The sequence below is a fragment of the Parasteatoda tepidariorum genome, chromosome 1, assembly GCF_982258835.1.
Source record: "Parasteatoda tepidariorum strain Cologne lab strain chromosome 1, Ptep-v5.0, whole genome shotgun sequence".
NCBI lineage: Eukaryota > Metazoa > Arthropoda > Arachnida > Araneae > Theridiidae > Parasteatoda > Parasteatoda tepidariorum.
The window spans coordinates 31,986,339-32,001,235 of record NC_141755.1 but is presented as its reverse complement, the minus strand read 5'-3'; positions in this window follow the sequence as shown (position 1 = coordinate 32,001,235).

The following is a 14,897-nucleotide window of genomic DNA, read 5'->3' as shown; positions in this document are numbered from 1 at the left end:
TGTTTGACTGATATGCATTTTCACCGCAAGTATCTTACTTATTTAGATTCGACTTTAATGTATAGTGTTCTTGGCGGTTTTAGATTAGGAAAAGGTTTAACATCTAAAATCTGGGAAGTTGTTCTCAAAACTTTATATCTATAAAATTACTGAGTCACCTTTGAATATTTTTTCTGTATTTAATTCAGAAACATTCCGTTACTTAATTCCTGTTTAAGACTTCGGAAAAATGATTTCTAATATATTTTCACGTAAATTTTTGTTTGACAATGTAACAATAATACAATCTCATTTCCCGTCTTACTTTTACCTCATTTGAACGACATAAAAAAATTCAATTAGTTGAAGGGAAATTTGTGTGAGAAACTTCCATCTGATATATGTGTCAAACAAGTAGTTGCTAAAATAAACGCAAGTCTAAGAAATAAAAGAATAGTCCAAAAGTATTTCCTTTCGGCGAGAAAGTTAAACATAGAGTTAATATTAGATGAGAGTTGAGAGCGTACAAACTAGATTGATAAAGACATATTTCGAGGTTATAAAAATATAACACGTGATAACCTTTTATATTCAATATATAACATTAAAATATATTTTTATTATGCTTATAATAAAACATGAATCATATTGAATTTTTGTCTCTTTAGTTGTTCCAGTGTAATGATGTCTTTTCGGGATTTTTAAGATGATGATGTTGAAGGTTTGGAGCAATCGCCGAACGCAGAATTTTTTTTGAACATATTTTGCTTACTTATTTCATTATTTTGCATTAATTTAGTTCCAAATAAGATAAAAATATCATTTAATAACTTATGGTAATGAAATATGGCATGAAACACCCCTGCCTTTTTCTGCTGTAAAGGTAAAATCTTCCAAAAAAAGATTCACTTCCAGCCAATAAATTTTCAAACTCGCACTCATTTGCAATTATTTAGATCTACGAGAACTAGTTATTTACCGTTGAAATTTTTGTAATTTTCAAAATCAATTATTGATAAAATTTTAAGTATGAATGAAAAAAGAATTCATACTGCTTTTTTTAGAGATCATATTTTAGTACAAATATAATTTCGATTATCTAAAATTTTTTTAGAATCTATTAGCGTGTTATTTATAATTTAAAAATACCAAAATATAAATTTTTGATTGTATTTAGAGCAGTGGTTCTCAAAATTTTTTGGGGGGCAGCACACTTTTAACAATTTCGAAATTTGACGGCACACAATGAAAAAAAATTAGTTTAAAAGTTGTTTACTTACCTATAATACACTGTGTAAGACAGTTCGTGATAATAATTTTGAATGTGAAATAAAATAATATGTAGTACTACAAAAGCACGTTTATAAAGGGATTAATTATCTCTTTCGACTAATTTTTTATTAGTTAGTAACAGTTACTTATTTTTTTGCTAGTTATTAATTGCTATTTTTCTACTTATTTCAACATTTTTTTAAATTGTCAAGGACAATTTAAATAATACCCCCTTCTTATTTTAACTTGTTTTAAGATTTTCAGAGACAAGACAATCGCCGACAAAGATGTGTTAAAGTGCGGAAAAATTATAATAATAATAATAATAATAATAATAATAATAATAATAATTATATATATATATATACACGTACCTTTAATTTAAATAAAAAAAGCATTATAATTTTTATTGTATCATATCTAATATTTAGCGGTACATTTTAAGAATTTGACGGCAGATAAAAGTGTAGCAGCGGCACAGTGGTTGAGAATAACTGATTTAGAGAGTCAGAAAAAATACATAAAAGGGTCACCGTTATTCCATTTGCGTCAAAGGGTTAAAGCATAATATTGCTTAAATTTGGGGTAACCTTAATATGATACTAAATTGAACAATATTTTCCTACTTATTAAACTTATTTATGCGATACAATGGTTCAATTTTATCAATAATGTTGTTGCATTAAATTTTCCATACATTACAGTTCAATATTGAACTTTTTTTTTAAAGAGTAAACAGATAAAAGTACGCTTAGAGAAGACGAGTGACTAAATGAAAAAGGATTGGTTGTATTTCTTAGTAATTTAACGATGGTATTCTTAAAGGTTTCTATAACTCATAACTATATCATTTATAACTCATAACTATATTAATAGCAATTAGAAAAGTCATAGCAATTTAGATATCAACTAAACTATTTACTGTTGTTTAAATTTTCCCTATTATTGAAGACAAAGTTTTTAAAGTGATAATAAACAGCCCATTTTCATTATGTTAACATGATAAAAGATAACGAGAATCTATTTGATGAATTAAACAAAAATTATTGAGATCATTAAAAGAGTATTTGGAATTTTATTAATTGATGGGATTTACATTTTGTGTCTTTTATCATTAAATTTCTAAGTTCTAAATTTTCCATAAAGCCGAGTGGCCTGTATAGGGGTCGGGGAACTGGCCTTCTGCCAGAAAGGTTTGGGTTCGAATCCCGGGCATGACATGGATGTTCTTTCCTTCTCTGTACAATCTGTCCTTACTGTGGGAGCAACGTTGGCCCACCTAATATGGTACCCCCAAGAGAGTGGCAAACAAATCTGCCCTTTAAATGCCCGTATGACGAAAGGTCATTCTCCAGGTGGGCATAGAAATACTTTTTTCTCCATAATATTTAAATTACCAGTAATAATTTGTTAATTATCAACAAATTCAAAATATTTCTCTTCTTCACAGTGACATTCATAATCGGATAGATTAATTTTTCCCAAATTTTGCTAATATTGTTATAATTAAACATTGTTCTACCAGGAGATTTATTAAAGCTTTTTATTATGTTAAAATATTTTAATGGAAAGAAATAATTTAAATTTGAAAAAAAAACATTACGACATTTAATTAAGGTTTTTAAAGTTAAGAACGAAATATAAATTTTCTAATTATTTCTTTTCTTTGGGAAAATTTTAAACATTTCAGCTTTTACAAGATTGAAACAAAAAATTTCGAGGTGTAAATTAATAAAAGAAAAGTTAATAATAAGATCTTGAGACGTTTATACATATATTTGTCCATGAGGGAGAAAACAAAATCTTTCACTGGTCTAAAATTATAATGCTTATCAAAATCTTTTTTCGTATTAGAAATAAGATTTACATTTAATTTGTCACTATTAAGAGAGTTTTTATTACTTCCTCATCCCAATTTTAATTCCAATTGATGGAATACCACAAGGATCTTATTTTTCATCTCTCTTAGCTAATTTATTTTTACCCTACTGTGAAAAATAGTATACTCTTAATATTAAATTTAGTTTTAGATTTATTGATGTTTTAATTATCTTTAATTTTTAAGATTATAATTTTGGTAAATAGTATTTACCCCTAGGAATTAATCTTGCTTCGTAATTCTGATGATAATATTAATTTTAATTTTTTGAATTTAGGTATTAAAAAAGAAGAAAATATCTGCATTGTTGATTTATACGATCAAAGAAATGATTTTAATTTCAATATAAATAAACTAATTACTTGGAATTCTAATGTTTCTGAAAACATTGATTTAAATACCATTTTTAATCAAATGAATAGAATTAAAAGAATATGTAGTACTGTTTATTTATCCAAAAAAGAAATAGACAAATTATTCCAAATTGTGATTAAAAAAACAATGGATACCCAACTAATATATTTAAGTTCTGTATAAAATAATTGAGTTAGTTTTATGTTGTTATTGTTAGTGAAACCTCCTTTATTAATAAAATTTATATTTTTACCATGTACAGACACAATTTGGGCAAATTCGTGGCTAAAAGTCTGTATAAACCGGGTAAATCATGTTTTTTAAAAATAAATATTAATTTTCTAAAATCATTGAAATTGTATAATTAAATATCAACCTTATTTTTTATAAATTTTAAAGTATCCAGTATAATATTTTTACCTTGCGCAGATCCATTTTCGAGTCATTCCAAGGTAACTAACCAATCAAACACGCATTAGCGCCAAACGCGCCAAAAAGTATCCCTCTATTTACTCTTTTAACAGCTATTTACGCTTCTATTTTCATATTTTGTAATCTGGCAAACTTATTACGAAAATATTTTAAATCATTCTGGAGAGATTCCGGAACGCGTAAGTTCATTTGAATTCTCTACACGCTTTATTGATTATTTTAGATTATATTTTATTTTATAAGACTGGCCTCGGACTCACCATATTCAATCCAATTACTTGGAAGGATTGATTGATGGATTGATGGAGGAAGGTTGATGTGGTGGTATTTGCGAACGTGAACTGAGATAGAATTTGATTTCACATTGACTATGAATTATAAAAATTTTGGTTATGTATTTTTAAAAAAATTGCGTTCTCTTGTTATTATTGCTGGTATAGGGTCCAACTAATAGATATTTCTAAAAGGAAACTCGATACTTTTTTCATTCAAAGGTATGAATTATTGCTGTTGGCTGCTTTACTCCATTTATTTATAAATTTATAGCAGTTTTTGGGCAAGATGATAACACTAGTGATTTTAAGTCCAGATTTTTCATCTCACATTTTACACCACTTTAAACACAATATCTCAAGTTGTTTTTAAAATAATTGTCCACAATTTTTCATGAGTGCTTATGATTATAATACACGTTTTGAAATAGAGAAGAAAAAAAAGTAGAATTTAATTTTTTCATGCATGTTTTTTTGCAAAGTCCAACGTGGATATTTAAAAAAATTTCTTTTTTAACTACATTATTAACCTTCTTTTTCAATTTCTTTTAAGATAATAGTTCAAAACATAGTTGTCAGCCTTCTAAATGAAATCCGCAAAGGATTTTTTGTTTGTTTTTGGCGATAGAAATTTTTTACAGTGGTTAGCGTAAATGCAAAAAATGCCTTACTTTTTCCAAAAAATGGCCATTTAAAAAATAGAAACAAAATAATAATATTTTTAATCGTTAGTCTTATAAGTTTTTACACATTATAAAACAAATACACTAGTTTTTCTTAAAAATTCTGTATTAATATTTAAAAAAAAAGTTGTCGAAATTAGTTGGATACCTCTAAGATCTCACCCTATAAAAAACGTCTTAAAGTTTTAATTATGATAATTCAAAAAGGATAATCTAAATAAGAATCGTTTTTGCTCGTTTTTTTTAGTAGATTCTATAAACTATTATACTTTTGGACAATCCACTTAGCGGTCATCACAGCTGGTTTTTGAAAGTTTCTCCTAGCCCAATGGGTCCCCGCCATATATGGCAGTACTTTTACTTTCGTTACTTGTACCGCCGGAACAAGTAAAAAGTACGTACTTTTACTTGTACTTCGTTGCTTTTTAAATTCAGTACTTTTACTTGCACTTTCGTTACTTTTTTAGGGAAAAAGTACAAGTATTTGTAACGGAAATGTCGAATGAAATGGTTACTTTTTTCTAAAATTTGGCAAGCTTTTTTTTTTAAAAAAAAAAAAAAAAAAAAAAAAAATTAAATTAAAAAAAGTTTGCTGCTGGTCTGGTATTTTGCATCAAATTTAATTGGTTGGAAGAAAAAGCTAGGGAGGAGACTACAAAAAAATTGGAAAGAATTGTCCAAGCTGAACATCCTGCTATAACTAATAACGTAACAGAAAAAAAAAACCCAGGGATTTTAAATTTTCTAAAGCTGAAAACATCATACCAATCACTAGCGGCAGAAGAATTTATGGCATGTATGAGCTCAAATGTCGAAACGGAAAGCATATAAATTTTGAATCGATATCTAATCTTAAAAAAATTATATGTGAAATATAATACTACAGTACCTTCTAATGCTCCCGTGGAGCGCTTATTCAGCGTGGGTAAGCACGTTCTGAGAAATTCCCGCAGTAGACTCAGTGACACCACTTTCGAAATCCAATCATTTTGCAAAATGAATAAAAATATTAATTAGCAAGTTATTTTCATTCATTTTCGAGTTTTATGCATTTATTTAATACATTTTAAATGAAAAACGTTGGATTTTGTTATTACGTTTTTCAATTTTCTTTTTGAACTCACTGATAATACATTTTTGTCCTAATTCATTTTTACCTAGTACAAAAATTATGTTTATGCCCGACCTTGTCAAACAACGCCCAGTCAAATCTCTAAGAACTTTTGAACTATTTGTGCTATTGAAAACTATTATAATTGCTATTTTAACTCTTGAAAACTCGAAGGTATTAATTTAGCCGCTGATACTAAAATTCGCTTACAAATTTTAATTATTCCATTAGGCAGAAATGTTTGGAAAATGATTTTCTCGCATGACTTCAGCATTAGCCATTGTTACAAATAAAACTGTGGACTGTTCTGTTTCAACTTATACTGCACATTCAATTATTTTTTACTAGCTCAAAGATCACAAAGCTATCTGAAACCCCGTGCTTGCTTTGTTTATGTTTGTGCTTTTAAAACGCGTTTCTATAGAGTAAAACAATTTTAAATCAATGGTAGTTTAAATAAATAAAAATAATAAACTTCTTTTTCGTGCAAATCCATAAAAAGTTTGATATTAAAATTATATTTGTTTTTAAAATTATATTATACGATTATATTATAAAATTATATTATAATATTCTTCCGAATTTAAAAATAAATTAGTGTCCATAACTTTCAAAATTAAAAATAATTAAATAAATAAAAACAATTTTGCAAAATCTTTAAAGAACATGAGAATATTATTCAATAAAATTTCAGGTTACTTTGAATTTTCGATTTCTTAGAAATGTACTTTTAAATCGTTACTTTTTTGTTTAGTACTTGTACTTTAACTTGTACTTTTTACTCGTTACTTTTTCAAATAAGAACTTTTTACTCGTTACTTTATTTAAAAATACTTGTACTTTTACTCGTTAGTTTTTAAAAGTAACGTTGCCATATATGGTCCCCGCAACCTCATGAAACACGTAAAGTAAACGGTTACTTAATACAGTAAATATGAATAGTTGAGATACTTCGGTTATACTTTGGTGCATATATATAGTTTAGTAGGCCATTTTTCCGTTTATTTCTGAACGATTAAGTCAATAATAATGATTGTATTTATGGCGGGACAAAATAGAATGCTTCTTTTATTAATTTACTTCAATTTACTAATTGCTTTATTAATCACTTTAGTGTAATTAGTTCTAAAATTAAGTCTTTTCAATTCATTCCTTTAAAAATAATTTAAAAAATTTAACGTATTAATTCAGAATTTTTTCAAAGTGTGCTTAGATTTTGAAACATAAAACCCTCTAACCAGTTTCAAACTTTTACTCTTAACATTAATTCTATAACACTTAGAAATTGTTTTTGTCATATTTTCATTTACAATTGTCAATTTCATTCTCTCATATAATAAATTCTACCATAAAGTGAAAAAAAATTATAAAATTTCTTAGAATTTATTCTTTAGTTATAAAAAAATAATGGTGCATGTCATTTATAAAAATATGCTCTTTACTAAGCATTGAAATAAATTTAAGAACACAAATAATGAGAAATTATAATATTTAAAATAAATATTGATTTACCTTGCAAAATGTATTTTTGTTTTCATCAACACCTGATATCCTTGAAGAATTGACGAATTAACATCGAAGAATTTAATTGAATTATAAATAACCAAACGATTGCTAAGGTCTTCATAAATTCCGTTGAAAATAATAAAAGAAAACTATTAATTCATAAATTTAACTAGTGGTACAGCCTTTTACCGCATTGTGGAGCTAAAATTATTTGAGTCAGCTTTGCAATTTTGTCAAGCATTGAAAACAAAAGCGTCGCCTTTTCATATTCTCTAACTATGAATTATAATACTTAAGGACAATCCCTATACATTTTAACAGCAACACTAAAAGAAAACAAATGATTTAGTTGATACAATATATATATATATATACAAGGGCGCCGGCAGCGGGGTGCACTTGCACCCCCCTGGCTTTTTTTTTAAAGCAATTAAAGAGATACAGAAAAATTTTGTTATAAAATTTTTTTATTAAACATATTTTTATGGAAAAACAAATAATTAAGTAATTATTGATTCATAACAATTAAAAAATTGTTTAATCAAACAAGAATTGTAATCTTCTTGTTTGCTGTCCAAATCTGTTTATAACTTTTTCAATGAATTCTGAGTCATTTTTGATTCTTTTCTTATGCACACTGAGCATTCACAAACTTGGCAGATATCTAAGCTATATTTTTAAATTTCATTTAATAAAATGTAAATAATATTACATTTTCTATTAGTTATTCAGTTTAACAAAGTTGTATAACACAAACTGACTTCTCGCAACTGTAAAACTTCATCAACACAATAAATACCAATGTTAAGCGTGCACAAACACGTTAGTATACGAAACTACTGTTTGCAGTTATTTGTGTTTCAAAGTCAGTAGCTATGCCAGCGTCAGCGCGATCGCCTCTGGGCAAAATTTGCAAGTACAAGAAATTCGTACTTTTTTTAAATATCTTGCTAACAAAATGAAGAAATGTATCTTGAAAAAATGAACAGATGAAAGTATACGTAATAACAAAACAAATTGTAATAGCAGAATATTTTAATTTTTTTTCGGGGGGAGTGGAGGGTAGTTTGTTAGAGGGTTGCACCCCCTTTTATATTATTCTGCCGGTGCCCTTGTATATATATATATATATATATATATATATATATATATATATATATATATATATATATATAGATATATATATATATATATATATATATATATATATATATATAATAAATAAATAAATACAAGAAAACACGAGGAAAGTTAAGAAAAACAATAAGTTTCATTTAATGCGCTTAAGCTGCAAGTAAACAGAACTCATTAGATAAGTTCAAAATGAAGAATAAAACAAAGAAAAATTATAGACATATGAAAAAAAAAGGGGGGGGGGGAAATAATAAGTAAAAAAATAACAAACAGCAGTTTATTTAAAAAAAAAAAAAAGAAAAAAAAAGAAAGGTTAATTAAAAAACCGGAAAAAAAGATATAATCTTTTCTTCAGCCCACACGATTATATCCGCAAAAAAAATTTTTTTTTTACTTTTTTTTTTAATAAACTGTTGTTTGTTATTTTTTTACTTATTATTTCCCCCTCCTCTTTTTTTTCATATGTCTATAATTTTTCTTTGTTTTATTCTTCATTTTGAACTATATATATATATAGTTCAAAATATATATATATATATATACTGATGTATATATACTGATTTATATATATATATATATATATATATATATATATATATATATATATATATATATATATATATATATATATATATATATATATATATATATATATATATATATATATATATATATATATATATATATATAATTAAATAAAATTCAATGTGTAACAATAATTTATAAGTTCAATAAAAATAATTAATGAAACGATTAATATCTATCGATCTATCAATAGCAGTATTAGTTTTTACCGTAGAGGAGAACTGAAACCGCTTGGGTGAAAGTATTACCATGTTGCCGAGTTTTGAAAAATACGTGTCGATCTTTTATATGCTCTAACATCAGAGTGGAAGCTCTTTGTGGTAATATGCTTTAGACTAGTGTTTGTGTATTATGTATTTCATATAACGAAATCCATAACTTTATACAGTTCCTGGCGAAATTATTAGACGTACTATAAGATCTTTTATTTCGTTTCGGGCTTTTTCGTCCTCCTGGCTCAACTTTCCTCCTGACGCATCTCACTCTATCTTCAGTCTTGGTGATATTTCGCGGTTTGAAAATATTTTAGCTTTCACGAGGGCCTTTACTGCAGCTTTTTTACATGGTGAAAAATTGCCTTTTTTACCCATGATGAAAATTTTCCAATTGATTATTTATACACTGCACACAAAATAAACAAATGAAACTGCGAAGCAAATGAACATAGCATATAAAGCCACAGAAACATATCCGTAGCTGAAGCACGCGAGAACGCCGCTGAAACCGGTTTGTATTTTTTTACGTTCGTGTATCAAATGGTTATCAATGAAATGCAGTACGTTAAAAATAAATACAAATAAGAAGTATGCAAAAAAAAAAAAAAAAAAAAAACTCCTGACTAAAAACCCATTACATGTCTAAACATAAAAGTATTGCATATAAACTCATGAAGAGCATGAATTATTAAAAAACCTACAGTGCTACTCTAATAACTTGACCAGGGACTGTAAAGGAAAAAAAATTACATTTAAATATAGTATATATATTAAGGCGAATGTCACTGAAATCAGAAAAAATTGAATAGAAGTTCCACCATACTCTGCAGTTTATTTTAAAGTAAGTGAATCAAAACGACTGATTTAAGATTCTTGATTTATACATCTTACGTACATAAAAAATCACATGATTTTATAAAGTAAACTTTTATTCACATAATTTTTTATATAGCTGCATTTCGAATTACTTATAAATTGCTTATACGACGTAAATATTTTTTCGCTGTTGCCATTCAGTTTTCAAATGAAAGGAATTTATTCTGAAAAAAGAATAAAAAAATGTCTCACTTAATTTTTTATTTCAAAATTGAAAAGACGTAAAAAGAAATAAATCCGCAGAAAATCAGTCATGCATTCTATAAATGTCATCGCAGGAAGAGAATTTTACGAGCTTTATTTTAAACTTTGAAAGCAATGGAGTAAGAATATTCCGATGAATATTCAAGAACAAACACTTAATAAGAATCCATAAATTTAAACCAAGTCGAATAAAATGTTTATTTTTCTTTTAACCGACACCTCGATTAAAAATGGATGAATAAAAGCATTTTTCACAAATAAAGATTCCTTTTTGTATGTAAATCATATTTTAATTTCTATACTCAATAAAAAATAATTATTTAAGATTTAGATGTTGCTTATAAAAATTATATTATTAAAATCACAATGAAAAAATTAAAGCATACACCGGAAGTCATATTTTTTTTGTCGAATTTTCTTAAGACGAAAACGCTTTATATTTCCCTTAACGAAGAAAAACAGTTTCCGTTTCACGTGATCTTGTAAAGCATCAAATAATTGCATTGTTTAATTCGAATATAAAAAATGTTCTCCCGTTTAAGACGAAGTAAATATTGCACCTGATGAAAGCAAATTTCTTATTCTGACTTATGCGGTGACTTTTCTTGTCGAAATAAGTTTGTCCTGCCTACTGTACTGGGAAGGTGAAAATTATGCATTTCTTTTTAGAACTACTAAGGAGTTGACGATACTGTTAGTTCAACTAAACCTGTATTTGGTGACGTTGTTAATGGATCATATTTTTTTGTCATTATAGTCGACCCTCGTTAAGATGAAAACGCTCAATACTTCCCTTAACGAAGAAAAACAGTTTTCGTTTCACGAGATCTTGTAAAGCATCAAATAATTGCATTGTTTAATTCGAATATAGAAAATATTCTCCCGTTTAAGACGAAGTAAATATTGCACCTGATGAAAGCAAATTTCTTATTCTGACTTATGCGGTGACTTTTCTTGTCGAAATAAGTTTGTCCTGCCTACTGTACTGGGAAGGTGAAAATTATGCATTTCTTTTTAGAACTACTAAGGAGTTGACGATACTGTTAGTTCAACTAAACCTGAATTTGGTGACGTTGTTAATGGATCATATTTTTTTGTCATTATAGTCGACCCTCGTTAAGATGAAAACGCTCAATACTTCCCTTAACGAAGAAAAACAGTTTTCGTTTCACGAGATCTTGTAAAGCATCAAATAATTGCATTGTTTAATTCGAATATAGAAAATATTCTCCCGTTTAAGACGAAGTAAATATTGCACCTGATGAAAGCAAATTTCTTATTCTGACTTATGCGGTGACTTTTCTTGTCGAAATAAGTTTGTCCTGCCTACTGTACTGGGAAGGTGAAAATTATGCATTTCTTTTTAGAACTACTAAGGAGTTGACGATACTGTTAGTTCAACTAAACCTGTATTTGGTGACGTTGTTAATGGATCATATTTTTTTGTCATTATAGTCGACCCTCGTTAAGATGAAAACGCTCAATACTTCCCTTAACGAAGAAAAACAGTTTTCGTTTCACGAGATCTTGTAAAGCATCAAATAATTGCATCGTTTAATTCAAATATAGAAAATATTCTCCCGTTTAAGACGAAGTAAATATTGCACCTGATGAAAACAAATTTCTTATTGTGACTTATGCGGTGACTTTTCTTGTCGAAATAAGTTTGTCCTGCCTACTGTACTGGGAAGGTGAAAATTATGCATTTCTTTTTAGAACTACTAAGGAGTTGACGATACTGTTAGTTCAACTAAACCTGTATTTGGTGACGTTGTTAATGGATCATATTTTTTTGTCATTATAGTCGACCCTCGTTAAGATGAAAACGCTCAATACTTCCCTTAACGAAGAAAAACAGTTTTCGTTTCACGAGATCTTGTAAAGCATCAAATAATTGCATTGTTTAATTCGAATATAAAAAATGTTCTCCCGTTTAAGACGAAGTAAATATTGCACCTGATGAAAGCAAATTTCTTATTCTGACTTATGCGGTGACTTTTCTTGTCGAAATAAGTTTGTCCTGCCTACTGTACTGGGAAGGTGAAAATTATGCATTTCTTTTTAGAACTACTAAGGAGTTGACGATACTGTTAGTTCAACTAAACCTGTATTTGGTGACGTTGTTAATGGATCATATTTTTTTGTCATTATAGTCGACCCTCGTTAAGATGAAAACGCTCAATACTTCCCTTAACGAAGAAAAACAGTTTCCGTTTCACGAGATCTTGTAAAGCATCAAATAATTGCATTGTTTAATTCGAATATAGAAAATATTCTCCCGTTTAAGACGAAGTAAATATTGCACCTGATGAAAGCAAATTTCTTATTCTGACTTATGCGGTGACTTTTCTTGTCGAAATAAGTTTGTCCTGCCTACTGTACTGGGAAGGTGAAAATTATGCATTTCTTTTTAGAACTACTAAGGAGTTGACGATACTGTTAGTTCAACTAAACCTGTATTTGGTGACGTTGTTAATGGATCATATTTTTTTGTCATTATAGTCGACCCTCGTTAAGATGAAAACGCTCAATACTTCCCTTAACGAAGAAAAACAGTTTTCGTTTCACGAGATCTTGTAAAGCATCAAATAATTGCATTGTTTAATTCGAATATAGAAAATATTCTCCCGTTTAAGACGAAGTAAATATTGCACCTGATGAAAGCAAATTTCTTATTCTGACTTATGCGGTGACTTTTCTTGTCGAAATAAGTTTGTCCTGCCTACTGTACTGGGAAGGTGAAAATTATGCATTTCTTTTTAGAACTACTAAGGAGTTGACGATACTGTTAGTTCAACTAAACCTGTATTTGGTGACGTTGTTAATGGATCATATTTTTTGTCATTATAGTCGACCCTCGTTAAGATGAAAACGCTCAATACTTCCCTTAACGAAGAAAAACAGTTTTCGTTTCACGAGATCTTGTAAAGCATCAAATAATTGCATCGTTTAATTCAAATATAGAAAATATTCTCCCGTTTAAGACGAAGTAAATATTGCACCTAATGAAAACAAATTTCTTATTGTGACCTTTGGAGTGACGTTTTTCGTTGAAATAAGTTTGTCCTGCTTACTGAACTGGGCAGGTGAAAATTATGCATTTCTGTTTAGAGCTGCTGTGGAGGTGACGATACCGTTAGTTCACCTAAACCTGTATTTGGTGACGTTGTTAAAGGATCATATTTTTTGTTCATAGATTAAAATCTTAGATTTAAATTTCAGATTAAATTTTATGTCATCTCGCAGCTAACCTCTCGTCCTTGAAAAGTCTCACAAATCCGGGAAAAATACACCATAATAAATGAAATGGGAATAATTAAATGATTCTTTGGTGGCCTGGCACCATTTGATCCACTAATCGGTACCAGTCCGAACCACTGCTCTAGACAGCACCGACTAGTTTACTTTTCAAAAACTTTAAAACTATCACCGATTTAAACAAATTAAAATTTTCAATAATTTAAGCAAATTGTAATTTTTAGTATACAAGAGAGTATCATAATTCGAAAAACAAGTAAAATAATATTTTTTCCTGTCCTTTAATTTATTATCATTCCTTAAATATTTTCTTACCAACACAGAATTTTTAACTTGTTTGCTTTTCTATAACTTCGAAGTAATTTTTAACAATTTGAACTTATTGCAATTGTTAATATACGATTATGAAGTTTGAATCTAATTTGAAATTACATTTTTCCCACTTCTTAATTTGTGAGTATTCTTTGTTATTTTCAGGGAAACACAGAACTTGTTTATTTTTTCAGTAGTTTTAAAATGATTTTTAACATTTTTAGCATAATTCAATTTTTAATATACGATACTAAATTTTATACTAAATAAAAATTATGTTTTTCCCTCTTCTCAATTGATCAGCATTCCTTTTTATTTTCTCGGCAACACAGAATTTGCGACTTGCTTACTTTTAATTATTTTAAAACTATTTTCAAACATTTTAACTAATTTTAAATTTTACTATACAAAATAAAATCATAATCTTAATTAAAATTATGCTTTTCCCAACCCTTAATGCCTTGTTATTTTCTAAATAACGCAGAATTTATAACTCGATTACTTTTCATAGTTTTTAAATCATTTTGAAAGATTTTATCGAGTTTTAATTTTTAATATACAAAACAAAGTCATAATCTAAACTAAAACTATGCTTTTCCTTCCCTTAACACCTTGTTATTTTGTAAACTATGTAGGATTTACGACTTGCTTACTTTTCAATAATTTTCCCGACATCATTTTCTTTTGATTTTAACCAATTTTAATTTTTTATAAGCAAAATGAAGTCATAATCTAAGCTAAAACTATACTTTTCCCCTCCGTTAATGCCATGTTATTCTCTAATCAACGCAAAATTTATGACTTGTTTAATTTTCGATAGTTTTA